This window comes from Pleurodeles waltl, chromosome 6, assembly GCF_031143425.1.
Source record: "Pleurodeles waltl isolate 20211129_DDA chromosome 6, aPleWal1.hap1.20221129, whole genome shotgun sequence".
Lineage (NCBI taxonomy): Eukaryota > Metazoa > Chordata > Amphibia > Caudata > Salamandridae > Pleurodeles > Pleurodeles waltl.
The window spans coordinates 1106715144-1106731585 of NC_090445.1; the positions used below are offsets into that span (position 1 = coordinate 1106715144).

General features: G+C 42.2%; 1 protein-coding gene across 6 annotated transcripts in view; it reads right to left on the reverse strand.

The window, feature by feature from the left end:
- The window catches only part of CAMTA1 (calmodulin binding transcription activator 1), a 2488613-nt gene that overhangs the window by 2375083 nt on the left and 97088 nt on the right, over window positions 1–16442 (reverse strand). The window lies entirely within an intron of this gene.

The window sequence follows — 16442 nt, forward strand, 5'->3', positions numbered from 1 at the left end:
ACTTCCAGGGTATGAGAAAAGGTTCAAGAGGTGAAAAGGAGACTCATGATCCACCAAATGACAGTGGGAATGGTAGGCAGTTAAAAGTCAGTAAGTTTCTCCTCATCCGCTTAGCTACCCAGCATTGGCATGGCTGAGGGTTTTGGGAGGGGTCTGATCTGAATGCCAGCAGTGATGCCTTTTTATTCAATGCATTTCGTCTTCCACTAGCAGGGAGATCAGGACTCTACATTCTGCTCTTGGACAGGTTACTCAAGACTATGAAAAAAACTCAATACTAGATTATTACTGAGAGTCTGGCATTTGGCCATTTTAGATACCTCAGCCCGTATTGTAGCACGATGAGGTGAAGAGCTGGTGAGTCATATCACACTTGGAGGGCACCAATGCTATTATAGAAGATATTTAATGAATATTTGGGTTGATTATGATATTATGTGTCGAGATTTGTGTTTTGGTAACTTAAATGTTAGTGCCTTTCTCTAGTCTCATTATTTTGTACAGCTGTACAGCATCTGAAACTATAGGAAATTGTGAGTAGCACTACTGTTAATTGATATGAGATCAACGAGTGCCGCAGCTTAGGTTTTGACATTATTGATGGATTAGTCCAATCATTGCTGGGGGTTTTGGGTGTATTCCCGACTGCAGTGCACCGTTGCAGATAGTGGGTTTGTAACAAATACAGTCAAGGACACATGGTGAGCCAATTCTCCCTTAAGAATACACCCTTGTTTGGTGATATTGATTATTACATGCACTAGTTTACCTCATCCGTTTTAGGCCCTTCGTATAATTTCCAATGTCCAATTTTAGTCCGTTAGCATAACAGCACCTTTATCAATCTACCATCACAAATGCTCCATATTAGTTGATCATCAAACCAGGTCCATGTGAGACACAATTCCTCTACATGGCACAAGGTTCAAATTTGCAGCGTGCAGTAAATGCTTTGTGAAGGGAGACTATTTACCTAGATACAACGTGATCTACATTGGGCCATCCACTATGAGGACCAGCTTTAAACCCAAACCTATTGTTCACTCTGACCCTCTACTCTAGAAAAAATGCTAAAATGCTCAGTGCAAAAATGTGCTCCAGACAAAAAAGGATGTATGTGTTGTTATTTCTCCATTTACATCAAAATAATCCTGCTACCCTGCTACTACGTCCCCCTGCAGGGTCAATATAACAAAGCGCTTTGTACCACGGTGCTACTATTTCCCTGAGTCTGTAGGGCGTTGCTCCAGTTACCGCTGAGTCCTTACCTGGCGTTCCCCCGCGAGGTGAACTCCCCAGTTCTTACTGCTAAGTGGTAGGCAATGCCACTTTGGTACTGCATCAAGTACCATGTCCTTATGAGCTGCACACTGAAACCATGAGATTCCATGGGTGTGGAGTAGTTCTTGATGCTGCATATCTTTTGAAAACAAGCACAGTGATGTGTAATCGCGAATACCTGAATCTTGTGGGAACTGTATATTTAAATACCAGTTATTTACAGCTTCTGTGCAGAAAAAAATGTTTAAGAATGAGACACTTGAATACAAGCTTTGTAGAAGAAATTTGACAGAGCCGTGAAGCATGAATGAACACAACCCAGAAAAGTTACAGGATACAAGAGAATGTGCATGTGCCTTTGGCCTCTCTCCAGGCAGGTATATTATCATACCTTCCAAGACTGTCCATAAGTTGCCATTATTGAAACAGACTGTGATTACAAACTGCTGGGATTAAGAGTCTGGTAGCTTTTAAACAAAGAATTAGTTTAATAATAACTTCAAGGTGTGCCACATTTTGGGAGTTGGCAGCTGTTGTAAGGTGGAGTTGGATAAAGTGGCATAATGCTGTTAGGTGGAAAGGATGCAAAAAAGACGACGAGTCGTTCTTTGGGATGAGGATAGCCAAAGAACCCTGGAATACTTAGGCCCGCATTACTAGAATGGTAAAGCAATATCCCCCGGGGAACGGTGCTCCACCTCTCCAGTGGTTCAATGTTTCTGGACCTGAAGTTAAAGGGTCTGGAAACAGTAGGGGGCATATTTATACTCCGTTTGCGCCGAATTTGCGTCGTTTTTTTCGACGCAAATTCGAAGCAAAACTAACTCCATATTTATACTTTGGCGTTAGACGCGTCTAGCGCCAAAGTTCATGGAGTTAGCGTCATTTTTTTGCGTGAACACCTTCCTTGTGTTAATGATATGCAAGGTAGGCGTTCCCGTCTTAAAAAATGACTCCGATACTATTGCGTCGGATTTATACTCCCGGGCAAAAATGACACCCGGGAGTGGGCGGGTCTAAAAAACCCGCATTAGCGCCGGATTTTAGCGCCTGGGTCAGGGCAGGCGTTAAGGGACCTGTGGGCTCAGAATGAGCCCAGAGGTGCCCTCCCCTACCCCCAGGGACACCCCCTGCCACCCTTGCCCACCCCAGGAGGACACCCAAGGCTGGAGGGACCCACCCCAGGGACATTAAGGTAAGTCCAGGTAGGTATTTTTTTTTGTGGCATAGGGGGGCCTGATTTGTGCCCCCCTACATGCCACTATGCCCAATGACCATGCCCAGGGGACAGAAGTCCCCTGGGCATGGCCATTGGGCAAGGGGGCATGACTCCTGTCTTTGCTAAGACAGGAGTCATTTCAATGGGGGATGGGCGTCGTAAAAAAATGGCGCAAATCGGGTTGTGGCGATTTTTTTGCCTCAGCCTGACTTGCACCATTTGTGGACGCCCATACGCCATTTTCCCCCTACGCCGGCGCTGCCTGGTGTACGTTGTTTTTTTTAACACACACCAGACAGCTCCGGCGGTTAACGCCGGCTAACGTCATTCAATAAATACGGCGCCCGCATGGTGCTTCAGAATGGCGTTAGCCGGCGCTAATTTTTTTGACGCAAAACTGCGTTGGCGCAGTTTTGCGTCAAAAAGTATAAATATGGGCCTAGATCTGGTTTTCCAATGCCAGTTATTGGGGTCTAAATAGTGTTTGACATGTGGTAATGGACCACGTAGAATCAAAGCGACATGTCATTCCCCATTCTGGAGTTGATAACTGTTCATGGGGGGGTGCCCCTAGAAAGAGAAACCAATGACACCCCTACCCATGTCCCTTCAATCGGTATCCCCGCATCAGATTACATACAGATCGCAATGAGGCCCTTAGTGAGGTTATCAGATTGATAAGGGGCGGTATGGTGAGTCAGAGTAAAGTTTCAAGCAAGTTCCTTGCAGCAGTTACCAAAAGAAGCAGATTTCTAGTCTAGTTGTGATCTACCATTAGGAAAAAAGTGAAATTCATCTCATATTGTCTCAAAATAGATTTGCAAAACGGAGTATCTATCCTCCACAAAAACATACAAAATGCTCGAACAAATTGTGTGTTCTGCATGTGACCAAGAAAAAAAAATGACAGCATAAACTAGATTGTTTAAAGAGGTTATACTTTGAGGTACATTTTTAATTAAAAAAAAAATACCAGTGCTGTGATGCAGCTTCATAAAGCAGATAATTTTACAGCTGGATGGTCTCCCTCTGATGTACTTGAAAACCATTTTCAAGCGACATAAAGTTTAACATACCGGTACATCTGCCTACCCACAAGATTCTGCATGGAGTTTAAAATTTAATTATATTAAAAGTATTGTTACAGAGCACATTGAAAGAATGTTAACCAAGGGGAACCTTAACCATTTCGTTGTCATGAGTTATTTTCTCTATCCAGCTTCCTCTCGATTGAACCATTTTTTTAAACGGCACTGCGGGCTTGCAATCCGTTTTCATTTTGTAGTGGCAAATGCAGGAAAGTATTAAGACGCACATTTACTTTTTTTTTTTTTTTTTGCATTGTCTGCGGCAGCACAGAGCCCATTGGAGGTTGGATGTGCTGTGACCACTTTTGTCAAAAACATCAAAAGCATCGCAGTGCTCTAAAGGACTGTAATAGTCGCCAGGCTGGAGTTCTATAAATATTTACAGATTTCTGATGGGCTCCCGCCCTTCGCCTTTCGAAATTCAGAGTCCATAAGGCATATGTTAGTACCTTTGCCATTTATGAATAATTTCTGAGGGAATCTGGAAAAACCTGGTAGTGCCCTTTTTTCTCTTGTCCTTTAACAGCTGTCGAACAATATTATTGCAACAATGCCTTGCCTCTTTCGAAAATCTCAAACATTTGCCGCAAAAAGGCAAGAATCTTCCTTTGCCTCTGCAACTTGAAAGGCATTTTTAGAGGTGTGCGAAATTTGCGAAATTTGCTTTTGAGTATGTAGAATTTCTGAAAAGTCATGGGCGATAATTCAAAATTGCAAAAACTGATTTTGGACGTATATATTTAGAGATAAATGCGCGATTCTTTCCAGAAGTCCAAAATCAGTATTTGCATTTTGAATTATTGCCCGTGACTTTTCAGAAATTCTACATACTCAAAAGCAGGATTTTATGTAAATGTATAAGATGAAATCACACCAGCGTAACAGTGAATTTCCCTCAGACCTATTATTGAGGTGACATATGGGTTGTTGGAGAATATAAACCTTTAAGATATGTTAGGCAGTGGGTTGCCCTAATGTGGCAGTGTGTTTGTGTCACTTGGAAGTCAGACGTTTGAATAGCACAAAGGTCGAATTAACCTTTTATCATTGTGAGGTTCATAAAATCAGGACGAGTTAGTTGAAAAAAGATAACTGATTATTTATGTGCTGAAGGGCAATTCGGATTATGGCACGGGGTTTCATACAAACGACCACCAATGCAATTTAAAAAAAAATAGTAAAATACAACATTCGGAAAGAAATGGCCATCCCTGTAGACATACTCTAAAATAAGTCAAAAATTGCAGTAGAAGTTGCATGAGTAGATATTAGGAAAAATGTTCCAGGACTTGCCCCTTAAGTAATAGTATTACAGGGGGCAACTGGTATCACAGTGCCAAACACCTGCATATTAAAGACAACCACCCCACAAGGTCAATGAAATAGTATACGCGGCTTGACTGCATGGCGACCTGAACTGCACTAAAACATTTGTTTATTCTTCACCATTTGATGGTTGGAGGGTCTGTTAGTTCTGGCTGTTGGAGGCACTCCACAAGCCAGCACATTTTACCATTCAGTGAATCGGTTAGTGGAAAGTACTGGCCATGTTGCGACATGCATTACGCTTGTCTGGGAAATATTGAACTAATATAATACGGCATTTCATGAATATAGTGGTTGGATGCAGTTAATCACCTGATGGCCCAGGCAGTGCTAGCCTGGTTACTTTATTCCAAGTGAGTTGGATGGCGCTAGTTACATGATGGCTTACACTGTGACAGCCTAAGGTCTTTGATGAGGGTAGCTTTAGTTGGGTTAGTAACATGATGACTTACAGTATGCTATCCTGGTGAATTTACTGAACAGGGAATGGATGGTGTTAGTTATGTCATTTCCTACAATGTGCTAGTCTGGTATATTCATTTAATGATAGGATTGTTAAGTGGTGTGATGGCTGACCTTGTACTAGCTTGGTACATTGAACAGAGTTGTTGGTGGATTTAGTCACTTGATGGCTTACATTGTTCTAGCCTGCTGTATTTACTGAGTAGGGAAGTTGAAAAATGCTAGCCATTTGTAGCGCATACTTAATGCTAGACTTCTTTATTTACTATTAAGTGGCATTTGAGGGTGCTAGCTACGCTGTCACTTTGACTGTGCTGGGTTCTAGTATTTAATATATGGTGGTACACGGTGGGCTCTGGCCATGTGTTGTTAAGTGTTGGACTTTTGCTTATGCAGGGTCATCCACAGTCTTTTTGCCTCCTGCCTCCTGTTTTTTTCTGACCTGTCGCTGTTGGTTTTTGAACTCTGAGCACTTTACTACTGCTAACCAGTGCTAAAGTGCATATGCTCTCTGTGTAAATTGTATGTAATTGGTTTATCCATGATTGGCATATTTGATTTACTAGTAAGTCCCTAGTAAAGTGCACTAGAGGTGCCAGGGCCTGTAAATCAAATGCTACTAGTGGGCCTGCAGCACTGGTTGTGCCACCCACATTGGTAGCTCTGTAATCATGTCTTAGACCTGCCACTGCAGTGTCTGTGTGTGCAGTTTTTAACTGTAAATTCGACTTGGCAAGTGTACCCACTTGCCAGGCCTAAACCTTCCCTTTTCTTACATGTCAGACACCTCTAAGGTAGGCCCTAGGTAGCCCCAAGGGCAGGGTGCAGTGTATGGTTAAGGTAGGACATATAGTAATGTGTTTTATATGTCCTGACAGTGAAATATTGCTAAATTCGTTTTTCACTGTTGCAAGGCCTGTTCCTCTCATAGGTTAACATGGGGGCTACCTTTATATCTGATTAAAGTGTAGATTTCCTTTGGGAGCGGATGGACATGTGGAGTTTGGAGTCTCTGAGCTCACAATTTAAAAATACATCTTTTAGTTAAGTTGATTTTAAGATTGTGCGTTTGAAAATGGCACTTTTAGAAAGTGAACATTTTCTTGCTTATACCATTTCTGTGACTCTGCCTGTTTGTGGATTCCCTGTCTGGGTCAGTTTGACAGTTGGGCTGGTTGCACCTCACACTAGACAGTAACACAAAAGGAGCTGGGGTGTAGTCTGCATTTCCTGATGAGCCATCTGTGCGAGGTGGGAGGGGAGGAGTGGTCACTTACACCTGAAAGGGCTGTGCCTGTCCTCACACAATGCAGTCTCCGACCCCCTGGTGAGTGTCTGGGGCCTGGCGTGGGCAAGGCAGGATTTCACATTCCCAAGATACTTTACTTTGAAGTAGGCCTACTTCAAAGGAGAAATTGGGTATAAGAAGGGCACCCAAAACCACAGACTTTAGAAACACTTCTGGAACCAAGAGGAACCTCTGCCTGGAGAAGAGCTGATAGCTGAGGAAGAAGTGCTGCCCTGCCTGTGACTGTGCTTTGTGGAGCTTTCCTGCAGTGCTGCTTCTGCCAGAGTAAGAGGGCAAAGACTGGACTTTGTGTGCCTTCCATCTTGTGAACAAATCTCCAAGGGCTTGAGTTAGAGCTTGCCTCCTGTTGTTTGAAGTCTCAGGGACAGCAAAGACTTCTCTCTGCCAGCACCTGGAGTCTCTGGAGAGACTCCTGCTCTGACAAGTGGTGCCCTATCCAGTCCCTGGGTCCTTGAAAGGAAAGCTGGTGGAAATCCAAGGAAATCAACTTCGGACGACTCCGGACCGACGCTGCTGAATCCGGTGACGCCGCTTGCACCCAACGTCGTAACCTTCGCTGGAACGCGACGCTCTTCGCAGGCCCGACGCCGCCGCAGCCCCACTGAAGTCCGCGACTCCGTGGAAGTCGCCGTACCACGTCGTGACCGACGCCGCTCGAAGTGCGTGGACTCAACGTTTCGCACAGACACCGCGACCCCCGACTTCGCGCATCGGATTGTTTTCACTCTTCACCAAAGGTACTGTACTTGGGGGTCTACACGACTCCGTGTCCGGCGCCACTGGTGTCGGCTTGTTGGGAACGACTCCGTCACGACGCCGTGTTAACATCTCATCGAAGCATTTTTGTTTCTAAACGCTGTTTTTGAGTTTAATCTTTAACAATTCATAACTTGACTTGTGTATGTCAGAATTTTTGTTGTTTTGGTCTTGTTTTGTTTAGATAAATATTTCCTATTTTTCGAAACCTGTGTTGTGTCATTTTGTAGTGTTTTCATTAAGTTACTGTGTGTGTTGGTACAAATACTTTACACCTAGCACTCTGAAGTTAAGCCTACTGCTCTGCCAAGCTACCAAGGGGGTAAGCAGGGGTTAGCTGAGGGTGATTCTCTTTTACCCTGACTAGAGTGAGGGTCCTTGCTTGAACAGGGGGTAACTTGAGTGTCAACCAAAGACCCCATTTCTAACATTAAGTATAACATGTTTACCAAGTAAGACAAATAACACTCTGGTCATATGGTCGCACATTGTGCGCAACTTTCATGTGTTTAATGGGGCACGGTCGACAGTAGTATTGACACACACTGTGATTGATAGGACAAGGAGGAGTAAATACATTGTAAGAATCACTGCAAGCCCAGTGTGGCATAAATGTGAATTTGTGGTGGCAAACAAAGAGGAGCCCTTGGATGATTATGGGGGTACCTGTGCCACATTCCCATGGACTGTGATGAATGCCATCCTGGGTGGACTGCGTTGCAGATGATGCGGGCATCTGAATATTTTTGTTGCTTTCCTTTCTTGTGAAGATACAGGGATAACTTTAAGTAAAGCGAATCGTGAACAAAGGTAGTAGTATTTGAACAAAGGCTTCCAATGTGCCATTTTATTTTATATAAAGAAACTCTGACTAGAAAATAATACACAGGTGACTGTGCTTGTATGCAGCGGGCGCAGCTGCATCAGTCATCGCCCGTTATGCAGGCAATTAGAAACATGACAGTTCCTTTACCAATTGTGTTTGCAATTGCCTGGAACAAAAGGAGAATCCCTAACCCAGGAACAATTTACTTAACTGGATGAGCTTCAACTATGGATTACACAGATACCTGTCCAGATGCTCTCTTGGTTCTGCTCTCACTGAAGCAGACTTTTCTGGCTCTGTGAGAACACAGAACATCCCACTCCCCTCCTGCGTCTACATACAACAATGATGTATCACTGCCAATTGGATGTGGCCCAATTGTGAGTGTCGCGCTTCACACCTCTGCGTTATCGATGAGACAAAAGAAAGGCTGTTAGCCGAGGTGCAGGCTCGTGAACTGAAACCACTCTATATAGACTGCCTCATTGAGCACATAGGATGGACAGCCAATGCAATACAGACAGGACTGATGGCTAGCAAGTTCCTTTTGTCCTGCTATTAAATAGCAAGAAGGGAATGGTGGCTGCCTCACCTACATGTCAGAGTAACCAGTAGAATGACCTGTCCTACTCAACCACACCGTATGACGGCAAAAGCTAAAGAAGCCACAGTGATTTTAAAATATTAATATTAGCACTATTGATAGAATGCTAATATTGGCTCATTTCTGATTGATTCTACATCTGTTTGTGTCCTGTTCCCTTGTTGTGCTCAATCACCTTTGGCTCTGGCCCACAATTATGGGGTGGGAAATTAGCAGTTGTCAAGGGCCTCAGTAGTGTGCAACAATGCCTAACTATTAATGGCACCCACGATTAGTGAATAACAGCTGTCACAGTTCCCTTCAATGTATCAATGCAGATGTATTATCTGCAGTGGCAGTTTGGCTACTCCTTTGTTTTATAACTTACACGCTGTGATCTGAAGCCAAACCATAGTGTTGCTACTCAGTTATGGTTCTAACGCCTGCTGCTCACTTCCAATCATATTCTGATTTGGGTATCTTAAGGTGGTGAAGCTTCACCAATGGAATCTCCATAATGTCTCACTTACCTCTTTAATAATCCTGCTTGCTTTTCTGCAAATACATAAATGATGGTATCAACATAGAACTGCGGGTGTGAAGCCTTCTCACATAATGGGTTGATTTTGGGTGCAAAACATATAGAACAAAATCTCTTTGGTGCCCAAAGCCAAGATCTCTGGAAAATATAAACAACTGCAGGTTTTGGCCGTTTCAAACTGTATATTTATTATTATGACTACTAAGTGAAAACAAATGAATGAGAAAACCTGTACTGCAAGCGATTAGATTGATTTTGAAGTGCATCGTTAGGGCACGGGACCAATGAGTACCATCCCTGGTCCAGAAGGTTTGGGTAAAATGGCTGCTTTAGTAGCCTTGGAAAGTAGGCAAGCATGGCACTCGACTCACACAATCAACATTTTGCTCCTTGATTAAGGAAGCAAACCTCTCCAACATCTTGATGTCAAGCAGCAGCAGCAGGTGGGCCACCAGGCAGATGGAAATGTTACCTCAAGGATTCCGGCTTCTGGATCACAGCCCAGCAGGATACGGCATGCGATGTAGCCATCACAAATCATAACTGCAGGTTTTCTCATCAAGATATTAATTGATCGTACCATTGGGGTTTTCTCATCAAGCTGTTCAAACAGGCATGTTTGTGGGCGAGGATTTTTCTCTTATTGCTTTAATTAGCTGCTACCAAATAGCATGGAAAGGTTTTCAATCAGACAATGTCCTGTAATTCCACTTGCAATATGTGCAATGTAAACCTAATATTTCATAAGTCAGTAGGCATCTTTGAATATGCAAGGTCTACCTAGGAGTTAGGGGAAACTACCACAATAAAATTAGGGATAAGACATGTCTGCATTATATGTGTATTCAAAAATATTTGTATGCTATTTAAGTGGCAAATATTTGTAGGAAAGGGTAATCATTTTCTCAATTAGGCTATTAAAATCGCATGGCTCTGTACAGTAGGTGACACGTTTGTTGGGTAAATGGCAGGTGGGCTGGGAGCTGTATTCTGTAGATGTTACCTTAATCCATATGTTAAGTCATTGGTCTTCTTGTAATTCGACTTTACTGTGATGCATAATTGTCAATCCTTTTCACATTGCAATGTGCTTTAATAGGATTACCTCTGTATTGAAATAAGAAGTTGTAACGAAAATGCAATAAAGTTTGTGTTAAAAACAATTAGGCATTAAAAATCCATAAAGTCACAGCACTTTTTAATCAACCTAAACTTCAAATAAATGACCATTTTGTCTTCACAAAACAGCGCTGCTATTCATTTTCTCTCACTTTAATATAATTTTAACATAATTAAGAATTTACTTTCTTCTTATTCCTTTTATTGTATCCCTCTATTCTTACTATATCACTTACCCTCTTTATTCGCTATATTTTATGAGAATCTCCAAATTATATATATTTCTGTGGCAAAATGCAGTCTGGTGGTTACATTGCCAGCTTTGCAAACCAGGATTTTTTTTGTTTTTTTGCTTCATAGCATGACCAATGAGGTGTGATATTTTGCAAATCAACTTAGGTCTGATCCACACCCCAATATCAGCAATGCATTCATTGCGGCGTTCCATCAATGGTGTGAATGGGGTTCTGCAATTTGGAAATTCCCAAACCCCCGACCCACACACAGTGTTCTCATGGAAAGCTAAAGCAGTCACCGATTTTCATGATTACTCCTGGACTCCTAACCTACCTATGTGGAGTGCTGTCTGGTTGTGCTAACAGCAGAAGTGCATTAGCACATCCAATTGATGTTTCTTTTTGTCTGAGAACAAAAATATTCCCCTAATTCGACCCAGGAGCAAATAAAGTGCTTCGTTATGTCACATCTAATCTGCACACAGACAACCCTTTTGGCACTAGCTGAAAATGCACAATTGAGTGCAAAAACACAGTTGAAACGTTCGAGAATAACTATCAAGTTTCAGTTTTGTGGGTGGTAATTACCTTCCTAAAGGCCACTACCATGTCTGCCCCTTGGTAGTGTTAGATTTTCTATAGAGGTAGATTTCTTCTGTCGGTTTAGTTGTCTTTAGATCCAAGTTTGGTTGATCAATATTAGGAAATTACACTCCAAATGGCTTTTTTGGTTAAAATATTACTCTCAGCGTTTCATTTTTTTCTTTCCATATGATCTAAAAATGAAAGCACTTAGCAAAACATTAGACAGTTAAAGTGTTTTCATTTACAACACAGCACATGAATCATTCAGTAAATGTCCCGCCAAATGATGGAGAGACTAGGGGCCAGATGTAGGAAGGTTCCCTTTTGCGAGGTGCAAATTGCAAGTCCCTGCGACTTGCAATTTGCACCTCGCAAAAGCGAATGCAGAAAGGTGTCTCAGACACCTTCTGCGACTCGCTACGGGGTCGCAAAGACCCACCTCATAAATATTTATGAGGTGGGTCGCAGTTTGCAACCCCATAGCGAGTCTAGGCACTCACGGGGATGGTGGCCTGCTGGAGACCGCAGACCTCCATGTCTGTGACTGCTTTGCAATAAAGCAGTTTTTTTTTTTCTCTTTGCAGCCCGTTTTCCTTAAAGGAAAACGAGCTGCAAATAGAAAAAATACCGAAACCTTTTAGTTTCGTTTTTTTTCAGAGTAGGCAGTGGTCCATAGGACCACTGCCTGCTCTGAAAAAATATTCTTGTGAGCATTCACAAAGGGGAAGGGGTCCCATGGGGACCCCTTCCCATTTGCGAATGAGTTACCATCCACTTCAAGTGGATGGTAACTGCGAGTTGATTTGCAACCGCTTTCGCGGTCACAAATCAACTTACATTGCGGTGCGACTCGCAAATAGGTAGGGAACACCCCTTCCTATTTGCGAGTCTGAAACACATTTTGCGAGTCGGTACCTACTCGCAATATGTGTTTCTGCATCGCGTGAGGGCATTAGCGCCTCGCAAACGGCTTTTTTCGCCCTTTGCGAGGCGCTAATGCCTTCCTACATCTGGCCCTAAATGAATGGCACCAGGCTCAAGAGTCACAATGTCAAAAGCAACCAGGAAAGAGAATCCAAAAACATTCTATGTCCCACTCCCTTTTATAAAAATATACATATTTCAAAACGTCCCCTCGGTTAAGGGCAAAATGCACCAAACGTGTGCTATCAAAATCACAAATCAAGAGATGCATGACAAAAAATGAATTTTGGGGATAGCGTATAGGTTTTTCCCATACCCAGTGATGAACCTCAGTTGTGTTGCGTGCTCCTGTTGCAAACCCCTTAAAAGGCTTGTTCTTCTTGCATGGGTTCTTTCATTTACTTTTCATGTAAATGTCACGAAATGAAATCAATGCATTCGTACGTTTATCAGTTCATGTTGAGGTTGCTCATTTTCTCGTGCTATAGGCAGAAGCTGAGCTAAGCGCAGTAGACCTGTCTGACCAGCAGCACTGATCCCCAAAAATATTTGTGGGTGGAACAACAGGGTCTTATCCTTGAGACCTGCAGTCACGCCAAGTCATCATGATAATCACTGACTATGTATTGTATTGCAACATTTACACAGAGTGCTAACTACCCATACATGGGCCACTGAAGTGCGTGTCTGCAAGAGTAATATGTCATATTGTGTAGACTGTGTGGCTGGAAGTGTGTTGCTTTTGTGTTGATCCTGTGGGAAAGTGTTTCCATGTGATGCATAATGACCACTGAGGTGCATTTATTGAGCTATAGCTAGCAGCGTTAAGAGAGTGATGGGTGAAGAAGTGTCAGAGACAGGCACACAGTTTAGGGTTTTCAGTAAGCTGGTGACTTTGAGCAGTTCTGTAGGTCCCTTTCTGGTATTTCATATGTTTTAATCATTTAGCTGGTTACTGCACCAGGTTGTCAATTCTGAGACATTTGTTTAAAGTTTATGGTCCTGGTCAGGCAAAGGTTAAAGAGAAAATGGTGGAGAGATATGCAGGAGTGGTCTTTGTTAATAATATCCCATATTTGATTGTCATTGTGCGATGTCAAGAACCAGCTGCAGTATGTAAGTAGCTGCTATCTGTGAGAATAAATTAAAGTCCTTCATTCACCAGTGCCATGAGGCAGACTTCTACAGTTTTTCTATGCATGTTCAGTTGAAAATGGGTGGTTTATTTGCTGTTGACTAGTACAGTACTAGGTGATGGACATTACACCTAGCAGTTTTTTACATGAGTGTAAGAGAGTCAAGAAATAAAAGGGAATCATTATCCATCCAATATGAAATAGAATTGACTCCTCAACTGCTGAATGCTATGGTGTTAGAGTGTGTTATATATTGTATCAGATTGTAATTGCATTCATATAGCACTTACCACCCCTGATGTGATGTGTCACTTTATTGTATTGTAATAGTATTTATATAGCACTTACTACCCCTGATGAGGTATTGAAGCGCTTTTCAGCGAGTAGCACGCTACTCCACAACCCAAGAGGAATTAGTGGAGGATTAGTATAGGGAAATATGAGTACAGTTTTAGTATTATTATGAGTTAATTTGAGCAAAGGATATGTGAGTTTGTTAGTTGAATTGACTAGAGTAATGGAGGGATAGAGGAGTGAAAAATCCAGAAGTGTTAATTGGGAGTTTATAGTAATAGGATGCAGCTGGGGGTGAGTAAAGGAGAGATGGAGGAGGGAAGAGTCTGTGGAAAGGGTTAGGGAGATCATAGAAGCAGGAGTGGTTTTGGATGAGTCAAAGGTGAGATAAATGGGGGAGAATTTAGTAGGGTTGTTTGGGAGATCATGGTAGTAAACTGAGGTTTGGGTGAGCTAGATGTGGAAGAGGAGGGAAGAGCTTAGGCAGGGTTATTTTGAAGATGAAAGTAGTAGAATGGGTTTATGATGCGTCAGAGTGGGGATGGAGGATATATTGATAGAGACATTATATATGGTGATCGGTAGACAAAGTAAAGCTTACAAGAGAGTACATTTATATTATTGTATTTTATTTATAATTTTTTTATATATATATATATATGTACATATACATTTGATATTGAATATAATTTGAATTTTAGTGGTATAGTTCTTTTCTTTATATTTGGATTTGTAAATAAGTCAACAATATGGATGATGACATCGACAATGAGAGAAAAATGGCTGCCCAGGCATTATTTGCTAAAACTGCTATGAGAGGAAAATCGCTTGGGAATGATATGGGTTGTAATAATGACCTGAACACATTATTGTATAAGCTAGAAAAACTGTGCAAACAAGAAATGTCAAAATGGTGGGAAGCCACGTCTTTACAGAACTATGGGCCAGATGTAGCAAAGACTTTGCGGCTCGCAAACGGCGAAAATCGCCGTTTGCGAGTCGCAAATGCGTCTTTGCTATGTAGAAATGCATTTTGCGAGTCGGCACCGACTCGCAAAATGCATTTCCGAGTCGCAAATAGGAAGGGGTGTTCCCTTCCCATTTGCGAGTCGCAATGGTATGCAATTCCATTTGCGACCGCGAAAGCGGTCGCAAATGGACTCGCAGTTACCATCCACTTGAAGTGGATGGTAACCCAGTCGCAAACGGGAAGGGGTCCCCATGGGACCCCTTCCCCTTTGTGACTGGACCTAAAAATAATTTTTCAGAGAAGGCAGTGGTCCAATGGACCACTACCTGCCCTGAAAAATACCGAAACAAAAGGTTTCGGTTTATTTTTCAAAGTGCAGCTCGTTTTCCTTTAAGGAAAACGGGTTGCACTTTGAAAAAAAAAAAATGCTTTATTTAAAAGCAGTCACGGACATGGAGGTCTGCTGTTCCCAGCAGGCCTCCATCCCCGTGAGTGCCCTTAGTCGCTATGGGGTCGCAAATTGCGACCCACCTCATTAATATTAATGAGGTGGGTCTTTGCGACCCCATAGCGACTTGCAGAAGGTGTCTGAGACACCTTTCTGCATCCCAAATTGCGACTTGCAATTTGCGAGTCGCAGGGACTCGCAAATTGCAAGTCGCAATTTGGGACTTTCCTACATCTGGCCCTATATTGATCAAGATATGGTCCCGAGAGGACTGAGAATTTTAATTACACCGGTTTATGAGTCTCCTAATCCTGAAATGTTAAAAGAATGGGCGAACAATTCGGCAACTAGTTCTAAACACATGCTTGAAATTCTGGTAAAATATGCATGGCGTGACCGAGAGATTCTGCTAACAGATATTAAGAAAATAAAAGAGGATTTTGCTACTAGGCCTGAAAAATAAAAATAAATTATTTCCCGTTTCCTTGAAACTATGAAGGTAAAGTTGAAGAAATATGAAGAAGATATAAAGATCAAAAAGCAACAAAAACTTCATAGAGATATAGGAGACTATGAAAGCGGAAGGATTCTAACATTTAGCAGGAAATATGACCATCTGTATAAACCTGGCTCTAATTTTTCCACGCCTGTGGTTCAGCCCTCAACCTCTGAAAGTGAGCTTGAAAGTGCACGAGAGATTGACTCTCTAAGTTCAACAGATAGTGAAGTTTCTAGTGTCGAAATCACCAACAAGCGGCCACTTTTTTAGACGAATATCGCCTGTTACGATGTGGCAGGCAAGTATCATACAAACAGAAAGGAGAGGGACAGAATTACAGGGGCAGACCAACAGGCCGAAGAGGAAGACGAGCCGGAGTCAGAAGAGGAGAGAGAGAATTAGAAACTGCATTAAGAAGATACCAAAATTTGGAGCAAGTGGCAAAAACAACAAGCGGCTCCAATGTACTGATATAATGGATACTGAAACGGTGAATAAGACGATTATTAACTTATCAGATCACCAGTTAACTGAGGATGATAAAAGAACATTAAGTCTAGGTCTCTCCTTTTGCCCCACTGCACGATTTAATTATGCTGAAACTCGCATTGACCTGTTTAAGTTTATTAGAAAATTTAAACTAAAAAAATGGTTTTAATTAAAAGGGAATATTGGTAACAGTCTGGAACCATCTAAGAGTAACGGCTGTGATGAACATGTTTTATCTATTAGTGATGTTGATACCTTGTTAACCCTTCATGAGTTAGAACAGGATCATACTGTACAGATTAATGAAAATAATTTATATCAGACTTTAGATGAGTTGGGTGTTGTATATGA